Genomic DNA, 11,736 nt, shown 5'->3' with positions numbered 1-11,736 from the left:
GAGAGAGAGAGAGAGAGAGAGAGAGAGAGAGAGAGAGGATGATAATGATGGTGGTGGTGATGATGATAATGGTGATGATGATGATGATGATGGCATGATTAGCCACTCTCTGTGCTCCCGAGAAAAGAGGAGGAGGAACAATGGATAGGGAGCCATGGAGAACTTTGCCTCACAGACTGTTTCCACCTCCCCTTTCTCTCAGGATCTAGCCAGCCACAGGAAGAATCCTCTTTGTTCTTTCCTATGAGGTCATCGTCAGGGCAGAATCAGCCCTCTGGGAAGGAGCCTGCCTATGATGGGTGACTTCTGTTGTTTCAGCATCAGTGGTGAAAATCCTGCCTCGTGGTCTAATCTTTGTCTTATTGCTCATTAGTCTGTTGACTATATAGGGTGTTGTTAATTGAGCTTGCTAAATGCCCCAATAAATGGTGCAGAAGAACAATGAGGAAGGCCCATGTGGGCCCCTGGTGCCCTATGAAAAGGACACGATGTCTAGAGGAGGGAAAAGAGATTGGGGTGGGCTTAGAAGAGGATAGGAGCCTTGGGTACCTGAACTCCAGGCAGAGATTAGTTTTCGGGGTGAAGAAGGTTTAAAAAGCTAAGACTTCGATGCATATTTGTTGTTTGGACTCGAGGTGCTGAGGATCCCACACTTTGTAGGTTTTCCTCTTACCCTTGTGAGGTGGATGAAGGACATGACAGCCCCCTCCCAATAGTCATTGACTACTTGGTCTCAAGTTGATGGTTATTTGGGGGACGATTGAGAGGATTGCTGGAAGATTCATGTCACTGGACTTTGAGGTTTCAAAGGACTCACACTATTGTGACTTAGCCCTCTCTTGTCCCTGCTTATGGCTCAAGATGTAGTCCCTCAGCTCAGCTGTTGGTCCAGCTACATATCTGTCACCTCTGCTCTACCATCATGGACTCTAACTCTCTTCACATGTAAGCCCAACCTAACCCTTTCTTCTATAAGTTGCCTTGGTTGTGATGTTTCATTACAGTGACGGAGAAGTAACTGACCTGTCTTGGAGACCTTATATAGCACACAAAAGATGAAGTCAAATGTCCAGGGCATTCATTGTCCCACAGAAACTGAGGAGAAGCTATTGAGACAACGGAGTCTACCACTACAGCAGCAGATCCCAAACACAGGAGGCCTCAGAATTCTCCAGGTATTCTAGAAAAGTACATATTCCCAGAGGCTACCCCCAGAGACTCTGACCCACTAGGGCTGTGATAGTGGTGACTATGTGTTTGGGTGGGGAGACATTTAAAGAAACATCCCAGGTGACAGGGTCATGATGTATATTAAAGCGTATATTAAATGATGGATATTAAAGGTATGTTAAAGCTGGCAGCCTGGCATTCTCCTTAACACTCTTACCACTAATGCAGCCATTCTTCATAGCATGTTTGATTGTGGCCCCTGTTGATTGTATTACCTCCTTTTGCACCTTGACACGAAGCAACAGATCACTAAACTCTGCTGATGGGCAGCTCTTACACGTATGTTAGGAAACTCCTGGCCCATCTCTGTCTTTGCAGATGCTTGCAGCTAATGGTTCTAGGATCTCCTTGGAGCTGACCCCTGACTTCCCAGCTCCTGACTCAACACATACTATTCCGATACCTCTTGGCATGACTCAACTTCCCCATTATTGCTTTTCTTCCTCCTCTATCTTCACTGTGATGTGTAAGTAACTTACAACAAACTACATACAAGTAGAGTATGCAATTTGAAGACTTAGAATTGTTTATTGTGTTTACTTTTGTTATGCGTGTGTGTGTCTGTGTCTGTGTGTGTACACTACAACACTCCTGTGGAGGTTAGAAGACAACCTGAAGGGGACAGATCTTTCCTTCTACAGTGTAGGTTCCAGGGATTGAGCTCAAATCCTAAGACTTAGCCATCTTGCCAGCCTGCAATTTAAAGGGTCTTGGCATGCACACATCCATGATACCAGTACCATAGTCGAGAGACTGAATATATCCAGCAGTACTCAAAGTACCTTTGTAATCTCAGATCTGCATTTCAAAAATTATTCTGTAATCATTTCAGTTAGCATATGAAGTAATGGGTTCTTGACACATAAACATCACTATGCTTTCTTCTTTTCTCCTCCTCCCCCTTTCCTTCTCCTTTCCTTTCTCCTTCTCCTTTCCTTTCTCCTTCTCCTTCTCCTCCTTCTCCTTCTCCTTCTCCTTCTCCTTCTCCTTCTCCTTCTCCTTCTCCTTCTCCTCCTCCTCCTCCTCCTCCTCCTCCTTCTCCTTTCCTTTCTCCTTCTCCTTCTCCTTTCTCCTCCTCCTCCTCCTTCTTCTTGTATTTGTAGCTCTGCTCTCTCCTCCAAGCCTTGTCAGTCTTCCTCCTCCCTCCGAATAGTTCCCCCTCCCCACCCTCATGTCACATGCTTGCCAGCATCATCTTTTGTTGCCCCCTCCCCTTTTAGATTTCTTCTCCCTTCTCACAATCCCTTTTCTGCTTTCAAGTCACATATACATATATTGTCAAACACACACACACACTTCCAAATATGGGAGACTAACATGAGGTATTTGCTGTTTCTGAGTCTGGTTTATCTCCAGATTCATCCATTTCCTGAAAATGTCAGGATGTCATTCTCCTTTGTGGCTGAGTGAAACCCCTTGCACAGTGAGCCACGTTTCTTTATTCACTGGTTGCTGTGCCTCTAGGTTGCCCCCCCCCCCTCCCCTGCCTTGGCTGTCATGCATAGAGTAGCAGTGAATTCCTTGACTGTTTTGGACCAGTGGTTCTCATCTGGTTTTGTCACAATCCAGAGACTCATTGAGTCCTCCTCCTATCATCCTGCATCTAAGGGGTCCAGTTTCAGACACTCTCCAGACCCTGCTATCTGGATTAGCCTCCCATAGGCTCGGCTGGGTCCTAGTCCTTCCTGCTCACTGATAACGAATGCAGTTAACTTGTCTAACGCATGATTTTTTCAGATACTGCTTTACCTTTGGTGACTAATACAAGTTTACTAATAATAACTTTCATTTATCTCATAATTATTATGCACCAGAAGTGGGGTCATATGTCATATGTAAATGTTAATTGCACACCAATTATCACACTAATCACATGAAGAAGAGCCTCATTTCTCCATGTCATCCTTCAGAAATGGCATGGTGACTGATGTTCTAGAATCGAGACATACAATGTCTGTATGTTCTACTATAGCAGTTAAATCTCTTAGTCCTAACAGACTGTTCTTCTGAAGTCCACCATGTCTCTCATTACAAACCCTCCTTGTTCTGTACACTGTACTTGAGATAAAATATGTTCTCCAGATTCAAAGTCCCTCACAACTCGCTATTATTCTCTATTGATCTTGTTTCCAGTAGACAAGTAATTTTAGCTATTTCGTAGGCAGTCTGTATTTCAAATAAATATTGTTTGACTGCTGTAAAAGCCTCCTGATGTGGCTGACTTCCAAACCGATCACAGAGATGCTGTGTTTGCCTTGGCAGGGGATGGGAGGGCGGGATAACTCCTCCTAATCCCACAAAGGTGATGCGCAGGGTCGCTTCTCCCACTCAGAATTTACTTACATCGGACTTAAATCCATGGAACATTTGATATGGTTTTAGCATTTTCTTCCCATGAAAGTTGATTTTTCTCAGTTTGAAAAAGAATGGCAAGAATACTGTAGACTTGGGTAGGATATTTCCCCCCGAGTGGTAGCAAAGATGTTACCTAAAATCAAAGCATACTTTTATCCCAAATGTAAAACAGTAGGAATGAAACATTAAAGCTTTGGGAAGGCAGATGACAACGCCACAGCATATTCCTTTCAAGATGTCTGAAGCTGCTTTATTCAGAGTGGGACACAGTAAGACTTTGGTGAACGTGGGTTTGTGCTATGCTAAGCCCCTACACCTGCCTCACCTCTAGCGAATGACAAACCTGTTTCTGATTGGCTAACTTCCCCGCCAGGTTCCCTGGTCAGCACTGCCTTAGGTTTTGCTTCTTCCTGCAAGTCAATAGCTGTAGATACTATGGGTTCTCGTAGCTTTTCCCAGACAAGCTCCTTCTCACATCCACTCATTCCTTTGACAAATGATTGAGTGCTTCCTATATTTTAAATGCTTAGGGTACAATAGTAAGCTCAATAGACAAGAACTCATGAAAACTATATTGGAACGAGGAGGCAGACAGACAACAAAGTGAAATAGATCAATAAATATACATGGTGTCCCACATTCTGATAAGAATTGAGAAGAAAAATAAAAGGAGACAGGATAGGAAGTGTGTGTGTGTGTGTGTGTGTGTGTGTGTGTGTGTGTTTCTGGAATACAGTGTCTAAAGCTAGAGCTATGGTACTGGGATGTAGCTCATTCAGTAGAGTGCTTGCCTAGCAGGTAGGAAGCCCTGATTTTTTCAGTTCCATTGGGCTGTGACCTTCCTATTTGGGAGGTAGAAGGCAGGAAGGTCAGAAGTTCAAGGTCAACCTTGACTGCATAATGAGTTTGAGGACAGGTTGGGCTACTTGAGACTGTCTCCAAAAAGTAATAAAACCCAAGCAACCTAGAGCATAAGTGTTTTCCTTTTATCTTTCAGGGAAACAAGAACAAAAGACAGCCAAAGGGAGGCAGAAAGACTGGAGAAAGAGTACAAGGTATGTTCTCTGATAGTTGTTGCTTGGGGCCAATTGCAAGTGATCTCCACCTTCCATAGAAATGGCTCCTGATTGACCACAAGAGCTGCTGTGCCTCAGGACACTACAAAAGAGAAGAATTTGCAGCTTTCTACATCCCTCAGAGTATTAACTCCAAAACTGTGGGTTATCCATATGTGGGCACCAAGCATATCCTGTGGCACCTGCTACTTGGCACAGGTAGGGAAGCCTGAGGTGTAAGGGGGGGGAGGCATATGGTATGCTATGTAGGGAGGTATTGCCAGGTTGTGCCTACATAACCCTGGTGGGAGCCCCCATAGAGCCAATGTTCTGTGGCAATTGGAGCAGAATAAGAGGGAAGAACTCTGGAAACAGAAGAAATGGAAAGGATTGAAGATACTGCAGATGAATTGTCTGGTACTGAAGCAAAGACCAGGGGGAGGGAACTCATCAAAATGATATCTAAATATAGGTTAGAAACAGTCTGATTATCTGAAGGATGAACATTTAGGGCAGAAAGAAGGGCAAAACCAAGCTTAGTTGGAGGATACACACACACACACACACACACAATATGCTCAAGGGATGGAGATGGGGGATGCCAGGGCAGCAGCAATGATCTGAAAGGGAAGGAAGGTAGGAGGAGAGGATGCTAGGCAAGCTTCTGGTGGTTGGCTCATGTGAAGTTACACATTGCAGGAGGAAGTTGGGTTTTATTTCAGAAACTGTGGTGGTTTAAATATGCTTGGCCTAGGGAATTAGGAGATGTGGCCTTATTGGTGTGGGTATGGCCTCTGTGCCCCTCCCCTTCAGCCTTGTCTGATTCCCTCAGGCTGAATCAGACCTTGTTGTGCCCCAGTAGGCTAGCCCACCTAGGGTGGAGTCTTCCAAACTAGGTGAAGTCTATTGTCCTGCCACATCTTGCAGTTTCCTGTAAGAAGCCACTACAGCTGCTGAGCAGCTGAGCTTGACTTCCTGACAAAATCCTGGCAAAGTGGGGGGATGGGTTTCTCCCCTTTAAATTCAGACCTTAGAATTAAGCATTGAGCCTTGATCAGAGAACTTTGACTTGGCTCCTTATTTCTCTTGCCATCCTTCCCATCCATTCTCAGCTTTCCTTTCAGGAACCCAGTGGCCACTGGTGGTTATGGGCTTTGTTGAAGGAAGTATGTCACCGTGGGCATGGATAATGAGACCCTGCTCCTAACCATATGAGAGCCAGTCTTCTCCTAGCTGATTTTGGAAAAAGAGGTAGAGCTCTCGGCTCCTCCAGTGCCATGCCTGCCTAGATGCTGCCATGCTTCCTGCCATAATGATAATGGACTAAACCTCTGAATCTGTAAGCTACAACTAAATGTTGTGCTTTATAAGAGTTGGTGTGGTCAAGGTGTTTCTTCATAGCAATGAAACTCTTAAGACAGGTACCATAAACAGGCATTGGACAGGGAGATTTCTGGCAGATGTTTGGTACAATCCAAATGATATTCAAAAGGCTCCCTTTGGGTTTCTATGTGGAGAAGAAGTTAAGGAGTCCATGGTAGAGCAGGAAGACCATAACTGGGGACCCACCTCAAAGTGTGGCAATGGAGCACGGGAAATGACTGACTAGTGGGTGCTATCTGATGGCAGAACACCAGAAGGATAACATTAATGACTTGATAGACAGGGCTTGGGGAGAGACAAAGTCAAAAAAGGCTTCCAAGGTTGTTCTGAGCAACTGAAAAATGGAATTAAAACAAGGAAGACCATAGAAAAAAAAGTTTCCAGGCAAATCAGCTGATGTTTATCCTTGTACAACACTATCTGAGGTACCAAGTGGGTTGGATAGTAGAGATATCTGGACTACAGAGAGAGCTTTGGAGTCACCAGAAAGATGATCACAATTGAAACTACAAATCTAGGTAGGGTCACCCAAAGGGTAAGGCGGGGAAGTAGAAAAATAGAAGGTTTGAGTTAAGATGTGCTAGGAACAAAAATGATAAAGGAAAATAGAATAAGTTACAAGAGAGATCAGGGAGAAGAACAAGTAGACAAGATTCCAGGAATAAGTCAAGAGTTTGCTCTCTCTTGCCTTTTGCTTACTCTTGCTTCCCTCTTGACCTCTTGAAATCTTGCCTTCCTCCCTCCCTTCTCTATTCCCTTCCCCCTCTGTTCACTTGTTTATGGCTAACCACTACTTCTCTATCTACTCTCTCTCTCTTCTGTCTCTCTCTCTGCTGTCTCTCTCTCTCTCTCTCTCTCTCTCTCTCTCTCTCTCTCTCTCTCTCTCTCTCTCTCTCTCTCTCTCACACTCACATACAAAGAAATAGGGTCTTAATTCTCCTCCCCATGCCCTGAATAAACTCTATTCTATACTTAAAAAAAAGAAAAAAGAGTTTGCTAAGGAACTTCTAGATGATTGGGACANTCCCCCTCTGTTCACTTGTTTATGGCTAACCACTACTTCTCTATCTACTCTCTCTCTCTTCTGTCTCTCTCTCTGCTGTCTCTCTCTCTCTCTCTTTCTCTCTCTCTCTCTCTCTCTCTCTCTCTCTCTCTCTCTCTCTCTCTCTCTCTCTCTCTCTCCCTCTACTACTCTCTTAATTCTCCTCCCCATGCCCTGAATAAACTCTATTCTATACTTAAAAAAAAGAAAAAAGAGTTTGCTAAGGAACTTCTAGATGATTGGGACATGCCCTTGCAGGAGACTGTAGCACTTTGGTCTCTTAATTTTTCATGGACATGCATATATGGACATGCATACATATATGAGTCTTGGTCCTCAGGCAAGGATCTTATTTAATTTTGGGGGCTTGTCTGGGATAAGTTCTCACTGGTTAAGCCAGGCAGGCCTAGAGTTGAACATCCTCCTGCCTCAACCTCCTGAGTGCTGAGATTACAAGTATGGAAACTATAACTGTCTGAACTTTTATTTTCTTTAGTTTTCTATGCTAGGGCACCTATAAAAGTTGGGCCTATGATGAGGTTCCAACTTCAGTTTCCTTAACTGCAAAATAGTAGCAATAATACTTTTTTTAACCATAGGTTGTAGAATATTCCACAAAGAATGTCACAAGTGATATATTATAATCAGAGAACACTCCACATTATGTTAGCCATGTCTGTGATGCTCTTCTCTACTCCCACCTTGTTTCTTTGCCTTTTCATGTCTCAGTCTTTCATTGTCTCCTTCCATTTGGCCCCTTTTTTTCTTTTTGTGGAGGGAACAGATACTTCAGGTCAGTATTTTGCTTGGGAAAACATTATTTTTCCTGTGTGTAAGGAGATGTTACCTGTGGGCTTTCTTTTCTCTGAATTTTGAGTTTTAGCCAAGGACCCAAAAGGATGAGAACAATGGATACAGATCCACTATCAAAAATTAACCAAGATACTTAAAACATAGTTAATTGTCCTTAGTTCTGAGCCCACACTGGACTATCTAAAAAATCCCAAAAACACTCAGAGAAGCAGAGTTTTCTTGAAGAACACTCTCAGACAGTGGGAAATTTCTTATAAAGCTAAGTGAAAATGACTTTGAACGGACCTCTTAGGTATTGGCCACTTGTCTCTGGGATAGTTTGAAGATTCCAGAAGCTGTATTCTCATATCTGTCCAAAAATCTGTAGCTCAACTGAGCAGCAGGGCAGGGTTAGTGTAAGAAAAAGCTTAGCAAAGAGCTGAGAATTCAAGACTGTGCTTATCTGGGGCCAAAGTATAAGGCATAAACCTCTGGGCAAGACAATTACTGGGGATGGTATGGTAGCTCCAGCTGTGAGTCAGTAATCACTGGATGCATGAATGTCATAAAAGCATCATGAGAAGACATTGCTCAAGACAGATACAGGACTCTCCCAGACAGGGACTTCAGAATTAGATGCTGTAGATTCAAACCTACACTTTGCCATATTCTAACTGGAGGTCGTGAGGCAGCATCTCTGTGTGTTCATCCTCCACTCCTATGCTGTGTAAGTCCAGGCATAGGACATATCAATACTAGGCAAAGAACAGCCATGCAGTTCTTTGAAATGTGTTATTCTTCTCCTTTTTGCCATGGGACCAAGCCTGAGGTGAGCTAGAAGGAATATATGAAGGAAACAGGCTTTCTGCAGGAAAAGATGCCCAGACTCCATCTTCTTCTACATCTGCCTCCAGCAAAGGTTCCAGTGAAAGGCAAGCTCAAGTGAGAGAATGGAATATAAGAATTAAATGCAAAAGAGATGGATAAGATGCTGCAATGGTCCAGCTTGTTTCTGTCAGTATATGTTTGCTGGAACACTGAAAGTACTTTAAAAACTGTCTAAGATGTCACAGAGGTAAAAAGGACCAAGGCCACTGGCACTTGAAGGGGCCACCAATCATGTTCAATAAATGTAGTTAACAAATCAAACTTAATGAGCGACTTAAAGCTAGCTTTTCTAGTAATTGCTTTCAAATCTACCCAGAAGGCTTTGAGACAGAGAGATTCCTTTTAACCTTTTCACTGCCATGACTGGGAAAGCAATGGTATTGTGTCTGGGTATAGTTACTTCTCTTCTGTGGCATGAAATGTTGGGCTTCGTTACTTCTCTGTGAGAAGCCTCGGTAACTTCTGAGATGGTGTGAGGTGGGACATGAGAACCTTCTACCAGTTTTGATTTTGTATCATTTAGTTTTCCTTTATCATTACAAAACAAAACAAAACAAAACAGAACAGAACAGAACAAAACAAAACAAAACAAAACAAAAAACCAAAAAGACAAACAAAACCCTAAGATGCTCAACTCAAATAGAGGAAAGGCTTGCAGCTGTAGAGGCAGTCTGAGATAATCAAAGAGGAAAGGCTTACAGATGTGGAGGAAGGTTGGCACATCGCTTCTGCACTTGTGATGGATGGAGCATGTGACAGAGAAAGCTCAAAAGCAAAGAGATAGAAGAGAGCCAGAGTCCAAACATCCCATCAAAGACATGACCTCTAAAGCCCAGCTATCTTCTACCAGGCCCCATCTCTTAAGGGCTCCAACATTTCCTGTTGCCTCAGACTGGACAAGATCTTTACAACATAGGCCACAGGGGAACATTTGTCATGTAAACTGTAGCAGATTTTTTATGAAAAAGGAAAAAAAATTACTGAATTATTTTGCTAATTACCAAAGCATTTCTGTGTTTTCCTGAGAGTTCTTATAATTCCTTATTATTGGGTGATTTTTCTAATTTTATTTATTATGATGTTGTGGTCCCTGCTTTTTCAAGGGACGCCTCCACAGTTTAAACCTTCTACGCTAAAATCTGAAGTTGTCCCTGAGCCGCATGTCTCCCTTTGCTGGCTGTTCATGTATCTCAGTTCAGAAAATAGCAGCTGCCAGCTGTGAGTAAAGTATGGAGCCAAGACATTAGGACCGACAAGGGGGACAGTCTTCCTGCAGGACAGATGGCACCTCCAGCATGACTCAGACTGGCCATCTAAGCCCATGGGGCCCTGGAAGTGTGCCTAAGGTCAAGGGTCCAATGTACTTGCAAGTAGGCATAGGGCCAGCACAACAGATGGAGGCGGATGGGGATAGCCGACCAGCCACATGAGGCCTAAAGAGTACACACCTAGGGAGTGGTGGTGATGTTTTACTCCCTCCCAAAGATTCCCCAGTACCTAGACACAAAGATGATGGCTTGTCACAGGAAGGAGGCACTTTCAGGACACTCTCTGCCTGTCCCAGTCAGATGCTCTCAGGTGGAATCAAGCATGAGAAATTAGAATCTGACTTTATCTGAATGACCAGAAAGGCTCCACTGGGGTTGAGAGTCGAGGCTTTCCAAATATAATAACCTTCTCTTCTAGCCAAATCCTAAGGTTGAAAGGGGAACCTTAACGATATGCCTTCCTCTTCTGTGTAGTGCTCAGTGGTCTGATGGAGCCTCTGGGAGCAGATATGGGACTGGCAAGGCGGCTCTCATCATAAAGGAAATGCATTTCAGGGTTTCCCCACTTGTTCTGTGACAGTATTGTCCTCCTGTCTCTTTCTCAGTAGACTGTATATGACATAAATGCCTATACATTGTATAGCTGGAACTGTCTCTATAAGTGTCAATTGGCTAAATGTCAGTAGTCTCACTGTATGTTAGTCAACTTTCTGTTGCTATAACAAATACTCAAAGTAAACGAGTTTAAAAAGAAGAAAGGTTTACCTTGGCTCACGGTTCTGGAGACTTTAGTCCTCATTTTGGGACACGTGGTGAGCCAGCACATGAGGGTTAGAGCATGTGGTAAAAGGGGCCACCTGCAGCATGACAGCTGGGAAGTAGAGAGGTTAGGGCAGGGGCAACATCCAGGGCCCTTCAAAGGCACACCCCCATTGACCTCATTTCCTTCAATAGGCCATATTTTCTCAAGATTAAATCAACTCCTGTTGATGTAACAGGCAGGAGGCCAAGCCTTTTAGCACATGGGCCTTTAAGGATGTACTTCATTTAGATGTTAGCACCTTACAAGTGGGCAGAGCCGAGGCACTACAGTCTCTCTGCAGGTCTAAATTCATGTTTTTGTTTTTGTTTTGTTTTGTTTTTAAACCAGCAACACATTTGTCTGGTCAAGATGGTTGTAAACTCGGAACTTCCCATTTTTACATTGCGGGTCATGGGGACAATTCTAGGGAGACAAAGAGGCCATCTTGAGTGTTCATAGACTGGGAAGCAGGGGAAAGGGACTGAGCAGACATGTGAGCTGGGTAGAGTCTGGACCATGAGATACCCCCACTCTTTCACATTCCAGTGACAGCCAAGGAGGACCAGAACAGAGGCAGGAGAAACTGACAGCTGTATTATTTTTTTTTTTTAGATACCCTTCTATTTTGACCCGCATGTCTCAACTTGCAAGACATGGCTTCTCCCCCAGAGAAGACGTCTCTCTGTGGTATACACTATCTGTTAGGATGAGCAGAGAACCTGTTAGTGACAGAGTTGGTAAATAGTTGCTCCCCGCCTCGGGGCCCCTTCTGGCTGCAGTTGGCATTTATAAAGTGGATGTGGATGGAACGCCCCTTAGGTCTCACTCAGGACTGGGCCCTGAGCCCCATCTCTCAGCTCCTCTTTAGAAATTACTGAACGAACCTTATCATTTGCTAGACATTATGTTCAGCACCTTGTA

This window comes from Mus caroli, chromosome 3 (genome assembly GCF_900094665.2).
Source record: "Mus caroli chromosome 3, CAROLI_EIJ_v1.1, whole genome shotgun sequence".
Lineage (NCBI taxonomy): Eukaryota > Metazoa > Chordata > Mammalia > Rodentia > Muridae > Mus > Mus caroli.
The sequence above is the reverse complement of the archived record's forward strand: the minus strand, read 5'-3'. Positions refer to the sequence as shown.